At 50.0% G+C, this 11,400-nt stretch overlaps 1 pseudogene; it reads right to left on the reverse strand.

The window, feature by feature from the left end:
* Positions 1 to 3,196: 3,196 nt before the first annotated feature.
* On the reverse strand, positions 3,197 to 4,870 carry LOC123095370 (UDP-glycosyltransferase 73C4-like; annotated as a pseudogene).
* Positions 4,871 to 11,400: the final 6,530 nt, after the last annotated feature.

Below are 11,400 nucleotides of genomic sequence, written 5' to 3' on the forward strand. Positions count from 1 at the left end.
CCGATGTGGCCGTCCCTGCATCTGAGACCGCCTTGCTCTGCTGGATCGTGGCCTGCACAAATTTCTGCAGGTCCGCCAGGGAGAGCTCCGCCGTCGCCATCCGCGCAGAGAGGGTCGGTTCGTTGAAGCGCGCCGTTGCGGCCGATCGATCTGCTCGACCCAACGCAGGTACACCGGAGTGTTTCTCGCAGAATCACCCGAGGGGATCCGCACCTTTTGCCTGGAATTAGGAGCTGATCGATGGATTGATTTGAAGATCGCAAAAAATTTCGTGGATCAGAGGACACGGATCGATTTTGGCTCTGAGTACCAGATGCTACGGGATCGCAGCAACTCCTTGCATCACGCCAGGATGTGGTAGGTGGAGACAGAAGGAAATAGCTTGGAGAGGAAGAAGAAGCACAGAGGAAGGCTTGGGATTAGGAATAACGATATTCAGTTTTACAGATCGATGTCCTCCTCTCCTCACACTAGCCTATAAGTAGATATCATTACAGGCCACAATGGGCCGGCCCAGTAGGCCACTCGCACACATCTCGTGGGCACAGCCCAGGTCGTTACAGAGCTCGCGGCCAAGGCTCATGCGGCCGTGGCGGAAGGAGGCTCGTCGTACTGTGACCTGCGCCGTCTCATTGATGACCTTGTGGAAGCAAGAGCGGCCGCCGGTGGCATCACGGCCACGCCGTCGCTCCCTTGAACATCAGCGACAGAAGGTATACTGCAGACATGCGTGGCTTGTGCCTACTCGGTCGTTCTCCGGCGAGATGGAATGACATTGTGGCAGAGCAGTAGAGCTGTAGATCATGTATGCTATACATATTTGTTAGCTGAAACTTGTACCCTTTGCAAGCTATTTTGGCCTTTCTAGGAAATGACTAAAAACAACATGTTCGTGTAAAGTTGTGACAAAGAAAGGGCAATGCTACACTCACGGGGGGTTCACGGGGAGTTTACAGGGTTGATTAAGTATTAGTGGCCAGGATTTAATTAAGGTTGGCGTGTTGACGTATAATGTGTTGTCTAGTCTCTTCCATCAGATCGGTCTTTTGGTTGCATTGGCTAGAGCATGCACTTCTACATGGTATCAGAGCCAAGAGGTCTTGAGTTAAGACTCAGCTAGCGCAATTAAATTGCAGCCCACTTTGGGTCTATGTTTAGGCCTGAGGGAGCCACACGTGAGGGGGAGTGTTAACGTATAATGTGCTGCCTAGTCTCTTCCACCAGATCGATCTTTTGGTTGCATTGGCTAGAGCATGCACTTCTGCATGGCGGGGCCCACAGTGAAAATAGGGGGCAAATTAGGAGATGGCACGTAGGCCACTCCGTGAAGGTCCGTTGAAGGCATCCGACTCCGTGAGTGGCCTACGTGCGATCATCAAATGCGTAATTGGAAAACTCACATTCAGCTGCAAGATGATTTGATTGAGTATATGTGCGCTCACGTGGCAACCAACAGATATATCAACTATCTTTTTTAATGTATTTAAGACAATTTAATTTTTATTTGGCTTGTAAACTATAAGATATTTATTTGGTTGTGAAACTATAAGATATTTGTATTTTGATTGAATTATGTGAACTGTCGTCAAATTTCCATATGTTTGCGGAAAAGGCCAACCGTGAGGACGAAAATGTGTCCGCGAGTTGGGCGCACGGCCGACCTAAACACAGAAGGGGGCGGGCGACGAGCAGGCAGCCGACCCAAATGCACAAAAAACGGACAAAACATGCGTCCGTTTGGGTCGACACATTGAAGTTGCTCTGATGAGAACATTTGGCTTGCCGTCTTTGGAGGATTCTGATCAAAAGTCAGTTTTTGACGTAAGAACATCTACAATCGGGCACCCCAAACCTTTCTCAAATGTCCGAGCGGGCCGCCCCGTCATTGATCGGTCATGAAATTTCGACCCATCCGGGAGCCTCAAACGTACCTCAAATGCCCGTCTGATCGCCACCCCTCATATCCAGCCTAGATATGGGTGGATATGGGGGCGTCTGGGCACGCCCGCCACGTCGGATCTGTCTCATGCTGGCCCAAGATCGTCTCCGGTGACGTCCGGCTGTCTCCGGCATGGCGGACAGCGGATCTGAGTCCTTCACCTCTTGATCCGTGGACACTGAGCTCATCCCTCACGGCCCCGACGAGGAGATGGCTGTTCGGCTTGCGCACCACCGCTCGCAGGAGGACGCCCATGCACGACAGCGCTTGGACTCCTTCTGTCGTAAATCCATTGCGCCTGCCCAAATGGCGCATGAATTCGATGCTAGGGCAACCGTCGCTGCCTTACCGGAGGCGGTGCAGTCCGTCTGGCATCCGAACGAGATGGCGGACGCGCGACCCTTCCGTGGCGCGCCAAGGCCATGGACGCACCGTGGGTGTGGTCGGATGCAAACATGGTGCGACGTGCCCGCCGTGCGCAACAGCGGGCGCGGGAGGCGGAGGCATCGCTCGTGGCGGTGGACGTCGGTGAGGCGGAGTCACATTCTCCGGTGCCCCGTATAGTGCACCCGGACGCCGCAACTGTGTCGTTGTGGATGCCGCCGGCTCGTCCTAGTTCGGATCCATCATCGCCCTGACGTCCACCGGCACTCAACGAGTTTCGGGCTGCGACGAGGAAGTGTAGGGCATGGGAAACAACGGCGCCTTGAGTCCCATAAGCCGACTCGTGTCCCATACCCTACTCTACCTTGTCGACGTCCGGACCAGCACTCTGAGAAGCACAGCTGGCCGCCGGACATGGCCACAGCGACAGGACAAACTCAGCTTAAAGATCGCTACGTTGCATGTAATAATATGGATTTGAGGTATTCAGATGTAGATTGCATTATTTGAGGTTTGACCAGTCAGTGCCAGCAGACGCGTTCGCCGGCATTTGTGGGTCCGGATTTGACCATCGAGGCTGCTTTAACAACCTGCAACTATGTTTCCTACAGATATACAAATTCTGCTTTTGCATTTCGAATCGCAAGGGAGATGGTGATGTTTCAAGACCAGCTGTACATCGGTGCAGACAGAGCCCCAGGCGTAAAACGAGATGATGCGCATAGACCGCCCCAAATGTAAATGCAGATGCAGACGGCAGGAAATGCAGTACCAACAGGTGACAGACACTAGTTAGTAGGCAAAGGAAAAAACATAGTACTCCCTCCGTCTCATAATGTATAATGTAAGACATTTTTTAACATTAATGTAATGTCACATTATGGGTCGGAGGGAGTAAGACATAAGCGGCCGGTGTTACAAGGTTTACAAACGGATTGAAGCACAGGGAAATGCCACATGACGCTACATCTCAGCAGCGCGCGACGTAGTAGTGTCGCCGCCGGCGACGGCCTCCCTTATTTTCATCAGGTCGTCGATAAGCCTGCGCAGATCACAGGACGACGACCCGCCTTCCGCCACGGCGGCGTGAGCCTTCACGGCGAACTCCTGCGCTCGACCCCTCGCCGCCTCCCCTGTTCCCCCGGGCTCCAAGAACCTCGCCACGGCCCGCGCCACCGCCGCGGCCGGCACCGTCTGCTGCTGCTCGTACCTCGTGCTCCGTGGCCCGTCCCACACCCTCTCGCCAATCTTGAGAACGTCTGTGACCAGCCTTTCCTCGATGAACTGGTCGAACACCAGCGGCCACGTCAGCATCGGCACGCCGGCCGCCGCCGCCTCCAGCAGAGAGCTCGACCCGCAGTGCGTCAGGAACGCCCCCACGGCCGGATGAGCCAGGATTGCGGTCTGCGGGGCCCACCCTCTGACGAGCATCCCCCTCTTCCCGACACGCTCCTCCCACCCCGCCGGCGGCTCCCACCCCTCGGCCCTCAGCACCCACAGGAACGGCTTGCCGGAGGATTCCAGTCCAAGAGCCAGCTCCCATAGCTGATCTCCAGAGATGGAGGCGTAGGTGCCGAAGCATAAGTACACCACCGAGCATCTGGGCATCGAGCCTAGCCAACGGATGCACGGCGACTCAGCGGCGCTTGCTCCGGCCGGTGGCAACGGCAGCGACACTGGGCCGACGAAGTAGGCGCGCTTCACGTGGCCGAGGCGCGCGTACAGGTCGCAGTACTCGCTCTCCAGGTCCATGAACGTGTTGACGACTACGCCGAAGCACCGTGCTTGCCCCGCCATGATCGGGCTGCTGGATCCGTCGTCTTTCTCCTGGTACCTCAAGATCTCCGGCAGCTCAGCCCTCGGGATACGTATCTCAGGGCCTGAAAACCTGGTACAATCACCTCCTGGCAATCCGAGTCGCCGTCGACTGTAACTGTGCCGCCGAGGTGGTGCATCACAAGGTTCGAGAAGGGTCCAATGACACTGAACGTAATGCACGGCACGCCGAGCTCGCCGGCGAGTATGGAGTTCCAGAAGAAGTGGACGTCGGTGAAGACGGCGTCAGGGGACAGCTCCCTGACGAGCGCCTCCTGCGCGGGCCGCGTCAGCGCCTCGTCGATGGCCGCGGCATCGATGAGCCACGCGTCGGGCCCGGCGGCGGAGAGGTTCTCGACGCCCGGCGGGAGGCCGCCCACCTCCGGGGACATGTAGGTGGCTATCCGGACGGCTCGGCTCGCCATGGAGGGGCCGTGCCGGTCGAGCGCCGACCGAACGACCGAGACGTTAGCCGGGTGACCGCCACCGTAGGCTCGACGGTGCCCGGCCTGGCTGCGGCGAGGCGGACGGCGAGGTCGGTGTGGGGGCCGATGTGGCTGGTGGCGAAGAAGGGCACGATCAGGATCCTCAGCTTCTCGCCGTGCTCTTGCTCTGTAGAGGCCATTTTCTTGGTGCTGCTTTGGAGTGCTGCTGCAATGGCGGCGTCAGCTTTTGTAGCATTAGCACGGATTTGAAGCTCGTGGTTGGGACGTCGATGCCAAAGAAGAAGCAAGTCTCAGCTACTACAGTACTTGTAAAATAATGGAGCCAAACTTGGGTAGTTGTAGCACTGAACTGAAGCACATCGATGCAAACTGCTAGCACATGAATGCTTGACTGTTTGAGCGGCGACGGAGGCCCCAGCAAGAAGCTCATAGATACTCCCTCTGTCTGAAAATACTTGTCATTAAAATGGACAAAAAGGAATGTATATAAAACTAAAATACATCTAGATACATCCCCTTTTATTTATTTTGATGACAAGTATTTCCGGACGGATGGAGTATAAAATAGAGAAAAATTCACTACATGTCCTCATACTTGTCGCGTTGGCCGCATTTCTTCCCGTACTTGCAAATATCCAAAATACAGTCCTACAACTTGTCTCAGGTTGTCATCTACGGTCCAAAATATCATTTCCTGTACGTATCTGCTGACTTGGCTGTTGACTGGCGAGTCCATGCGGGCTTTGACCGCCAGCTCATCAGAAGACGCCTGGGCGGAAGAATACGAGGGGGTTTATTGCAAAAATGATGAATTTACGTTTGTCCCCCCGCCTGGTCGGACCGCGGCTCACCTAGTCGCATCTCACCCACCCACCTGGTCGGATCGTCCACACGACACCACATGGTCGAACCCAACCTCTCCACACCCACCGCACCGCAGCGCACCTCTCCCCTTTCCTCTCCCGTCTCGAACCCTAGTCGCAGTCGCCGGCTCCGCCGCTGTCGCCGCAGCCACCACCGCTTGGATCTGCTGCCACCTCTCGCCGACGGCATATCATCTGCGAGATCCTCCCACTCCGGTGTGCGCTCTGGTCTGCGTGGCCGCTCTGTTGAGGTGCCACTCGTCGGATGCCCCGATTGTGGCGAACCTGTCAAGTGCTACCGCTCTAGCACCGATGAGCACGATGGCTGGGTTTTCTACAAGTGCACCCACGACAATGTAAGCTTCAGGCTTTTTCTGTTCGATTCATGAACCTGCCATGTTCAGTAGCCATGTTGTGCTCAGTAGGCATGATGGCTGGGTTAACTAGCTGTGATGTGCTTAGAAGTTAACTAAAGAGATCTCTTAACTGAACGTTCAGTAGCCATGATGTGCTTAGAAGTCTTGAATGTGCTCAGTAGCCATTGTTAACTGAATTTTAGTCCTTAACTGAACATTTTTTCATGTTAACTGAACTTTGTCAGTCATTTTCACACATTGCATTGCTTTGGTTGTAGGTCACCTGTGATTTCTGGCGCTGGGAGATGGAATATGTGCAGCATCTGGTTGAAACTAGAGTTCTTGTTGGTAATGCTGCTGTAGATGCAATTGGTGCAGCTGAGGATAGGAGGGAAGAGCTTGAGAGGAAGAGGACTGAGTGGATGGCAGGAAGAAACTTAGCTGGAAGTAGGGATGGCAATTTTATCCATGGACCTGGATACCCATGGATACCCGACCCGGTTGGGCAAGGGTATGGAGCACATTTCTGCCCATGGATCCGTGGATATGGATACCCACGAATAGACGGGTTGGGCATGGTTATAGTTTGTGCTCCATGGATATCCAATGGATACCCTTATGACATGTGGGGCCATATGCCAGTGATAGTAGAAAGAGCGAATCAATGGGAAATGGCAGGAAATATGCAACTTGTGCCATGAGCTATATAATGCAGAATCAACCTCTGGTATGTCACACTTAAGGAATCATCGTATTACTTGTTGCCTACTTATGCATGTAGCTTCTGTTGTCATTTGTGAGTGAACGATGATGAGTTAATTTGATCTTTGGGAAGGCTTCATGCTGACTTTTCTATGCCCATGGGGCTCCATGGGTACGTGGGTATCCAGCGGGTTTGGGCATGGGTACAAGTTGTGCTCGTGGATAATTTGGTGGATGGGCAAAGGGTAGGAAGATGGGTCATGGGTTGGATTTGGACCAGCTCCACCCGCCCCAAACCCGACCCATTGCCATCCCTAGCTGGAAGGGCCTTGGCTGGAAGAGGCATTGCAGGCAGGGTGAATTTTGACAGCCCTAGTGAGAAAAACCTTGCTATCAAGCAGCAAGTTGCTATGCTTCTTGGATTAGGTAGAGAGGTGCTAAAGCTTCTTATGGCTAGTGTTGTGGTTCTTTGTGTGATGTCTTTCATCTTCATTATGAAGAAGTGAGATGTTGATAAATTAGTAGGTGTCTGAGCTGAATACGTATCTATGGCTGTAATGGATATGATGTTATTTTGGCTGTATGGTTGTAATGAATATGTATCTATCAAGTAATATCAATGTTTCAGTGTCAATGTTGAATCTTCCAATTTGTTGTCAATATTCAGTTAACTTTGTCTTCTCTGAGCTCACTGAGCCAAATATTCAGTTAACTGAACTTGGTCTTTTCTGAGCCAAATATTCAGTTAAATGAGCTTGATTGATATGGCCAAATTGTAAATCAACTTAACTGAACAAGGATTCAGTTAAATGAGCTTGATTGATATGGCCAAAATGTAACTGAACTTAACTGAACATGAATTCGGTTAAATGAGATTGATATGGCCAAAATATATAAATGAACTTAACTGAACAAAGATTCAGTTAACTGATTGGTCCACAACCATGCACACTGGCACCCTACAACTTGCATTGTATGTTTGCCTTTGGTCCACAACCACTAGATCCACCTTTGCTTCCTCCCCAACCACAAGTATATATCTTCCACCACCAGATCCATCACCACTCATTCCCCTTCTTCTCTTCTTCCTCATCTCCTACTCAGCAGATCCACTCAGCATCACAAAGTTCAACCATGGTTTCGTGGGATGATCTCCCTAGCTCTTCTGGAGACGACTCTATTACCAGCAAGGTTGGTCATCTACTCCTCATCTCCTACTAGGGTTACCAACAGCTAGGTTTTTGTTTCTTCATTCTGAATCCAAATCTGGATTTGTTTTAGGCTCCTGCCACAATCTTCTGTGAGGAATGGGGAGGACTGGCCATAGATTTGCCTAGTCTTACATGTCAGGATGGAACTTTGTGTGAGAAGGTTGTGGCATTTGAATCAGTTGATACTGGCAGGAGGTTCCTAACCTGTGCCCAGAAGGTTAGTACAACTTCATTCACACTGTCAAAATTTTAAAAAGCTCAAACTTTAGTTATTTTTCAGTAGTCAATTTGTATGCCATTTAAAGTGCTATGTTTAGTTAACTAAAATTTGTTGAGTAGTTAACTGAATTTCTTGATTAGTTAACTAAAATTATGTTTCTTTTAAATTCATAGGAAGTATCTAGCTACAACTATGTGGAGTGGGTTGACCCTGAGTGGCCTGATGCTATGAAGATGAGCCTAGCTAGGATATGGAGCATGTATGAAGAGGAGACAAAACAGAATATCAGACAAAATGTTCTGAATGCTGAGGATAACTTGAAGATTTCAGAAGAGAAGAAGAAGTTGGAAAAAGAGCTTAGCAATTTCAAACTTGATTTTGCTAATCTGGTGGATGAGAAGGAGCATGCAATTAGCCAATTAGGCAGCACACAAATTGATATAGCTGATCTTAGGGAAGAGCTTGAGAAGAGGAAGATGAATGACAAAACAGTAACAAGCATTCATCAGGTATTCAGGGCTAAGGTAGAAAAAGAGAGAGATCAAGTGATCCAGGAGAGGGACCAAGTCATTGGAGAGAGGGATAAATTAAAGCAAGAAAAGAGAAAGCTTCAATACATGATTGGTGACTTGTTCAAACACAAAGAGGACACCAAGGAGAAGATAAGGAAGCTTAAGGGGATGCTGGATGATTTTGATTGAGCTGATGTTGTACTACATGCTGAATGATTTAACTGATGTTGTACTGATGTTGTACTAGATGCTTAATGAATTTGATTGAACTTATGTTGTACTAGATGCTCAAATTCCAGTTTGATGTTATTCAAGTCAATTTGTTTTTCCAGCAGCTAACCACATATGCATACCTAACAGTTGAACTACAAGAATTCATTTAGTTGATGTTTATTTGGTGCTGACAAAAGACAGAAATGTTGAAATGAATGTTGACAACAATCAGTTAAACATCAACAGTCAGATAGCTGACAACATTCAGCATACCTAACAATGACAAAAACAATTGCTCAACATAGTAACTGACAACAACTGAATATGACAGCAACAACGATAGCAGTTCATAGTACTCGTCCACAAATATGACAGCAACATTCAGCATTTCATAGTACTTGTCCACAAATATGACAGCAACATTCAGCATTTCATAGTACTTGTTCAGCAAATAGTGAAGTCATAAAATCACATTACCAAAAGAAGACCAGCGGTAATAATTAACTTATGTGCTCACATTATACAAGCACACCTAACTAACCAAACATCTCTAGTTATAACTTATATGCTGAAAATACTATACTTTCAGCATACCTAACTAACCACCTTCACTTCTTCATCCCATCTTCTTCAGGCGCTCTGACCGGCGAACCTCAGCTGCACCTTCTTCAGACATCTTCCTCTTCTTCTTGTTCATCTTCTTGTCAGCCACCTCTGCATGTGCTTCAAGTGCTAAGACCACCTCGACCTCCTTCTTGACGATGTCAGGAACATCTGGAAGCAGTTCAACGTCAATTGGGTGGTGCTTGTCACCCTCCCTGGCGATAGGCGCCACCATCTGGACCTTCGGCTCAGGGATGACAGGCGCCGCCATCTGGACCTCCGGTTCGTTGTTAGAGAGGATGATCACCTCCGGCTCCTCCCAGCCAGTCGACCAAGATGAGTCGGTGGCGTAGCCAGAGTCGTCGTCGGAGCCAGAGTCGTACTCCGAGTCCGATGAGATGTAATCGGAGTCGTCGTCACGCTCAAAGAGGTCGGGCTGGTAGTGGTCCCAGTAGGCCATGCTGACAGGCGCGAGGACGGCCACCTCGACATTCTGGACGCGCTCCGCTCGCGAGCCAGCGCGTGACGGATCCGGCTACCGCGGCGCGGTGGCGGACCGGTACCTCCACCACCGGGTGCGCTGGCCCGGGTCGTCGGAGCGAGTCTCCTTCATCGTGAAGCAGAGGACGAGCGTAGGAGGGATACCGAGGCGGTCAGTGCAGGCGCGGTCCAGCTCGTCCTCGGTCATGATCTTCAAGAGGCCACGCGCGTGGTGACGCAGCATCCCAACACTCGGGAACCACTTCCCGATCTCCGTCAGGTCCGCGCGCATCGCCTAGTTGTCACCTGCAAGGTCATCGATGACCCTCTGCCAGGCGGGGCTGTTCTCCATGTCGGCGGCGGCGGTGTGGTCGTCGGTGGTGACTGAGCAAGGAGAAACCGAGGCGACAAGAGTGGCGAGTGGAATGTGGACGCGAGTGGTGAGTGGCGAGTGGAGAGCAGCGGGTGGGTGGGTGGGCTTAAAGACAGAGTCGGAGAAACCGAAACGGCATGTAGACAATGCAGCGCACGGTCGCCGTATACAATGTGGAACGAACGCTGGACCTGAGGGCCACTAAGAAATAATAAGATGTGTGTCAAGTAGCATCTGGTCAGACTTCTAGTACTATCCCACTGGCAATGCACGCATCTCTTCATACCACAGGCCTGGGTTCAAGCCCCAGGCCAACCATTTTTTTGTTTTTTTAAATCAAAAATTCATTTTCACCTAGTTAGTGTTGATCAGAAATACACCTAGTTACATTCAGGCCAGACATTTTTAATGTCTTTTTCAATCAAAAATATTAGTGTTGATCAGAGCAAAACACTCAGATTGATCTGTATGAACTCAAACAATCAACTTTCATAAATTTAAGTCAAAACATTCAGATGAGATGAGTACTAACTTGTATAAATTTCAGTCAAACATGCAGTTAACTGAATGAGCCAATGATTGAACTACATTTCAATAGTTTCAAACACTGAATGGCTGGTACATTTGAAAATATTCAAGCACTCAGAATGAAGTTTTTGACAAAAAATGAGATGACTGCAAGTGCAACACCAGTGATTCATCTAAACTCATCAAACATATTGACTCGTTTGTGCTTCTTGGGCACATGTGCACTTGGCCCTGCTTGCTTCTTCTCCTCAGCTCTTCTTCTCTTGGCCTCTTCTTGTTGTTTCCTCTTTGCTTCTTGATCTTCCTTCCTCTTCAGTGCTTCCTATGCTCTCTTTGCTTCTTGTTCTTCTTTTCTCTGAAGTGTTGCCTCCGCTTTAGCTGCAATTGCTTCAATTGCTTTTGCTTCCTTCTCTTGTTGCAATGCAGCTTTCCTTGCTGGTGTTGCTTGCTGCTATTTCCTCAGCCTTCTTCTCTTTTACTGCTCTTCTTCTTCTTGCTGCCCGCTCTTCTTTCTTGATAGCAACATCTTGCCTTTTTGCTTCTGCCTCCTCTGGTCTTTTCTCTGCCAACTCATTCATGGCCTCCAGTGCTGCATCTCTTATGGCTGCCATCTGCCTTTATTTGTTCTTCTCCATCTTCAACAACTTCATGGTCAAATTCCCATCGGTTGTAGCTGTTGTTGTTTGTGTTGTAGCTTGAGAATTAGCTACCATAGAGACAAATGTTGAATCTGGCACAATGGTTTCATTGTAATC

The sequence above is a fragment of the Triticum aestivum genome, chromosome 1B (assembly GCF_018294505.1).
Source record: "Triticum aestivum cultivar Chinese Spring chromosome 1B, IWGSC CS RefSeq v2.1, whole genome shotgun sequence".
Taxonomy (NCBI): domain Eukaryota; kingdom Viridiplantae; phylum Streptophyta; class Magnoliopsida; order Poales; family Poaceae; genus Triticum; species Triticum aestivum.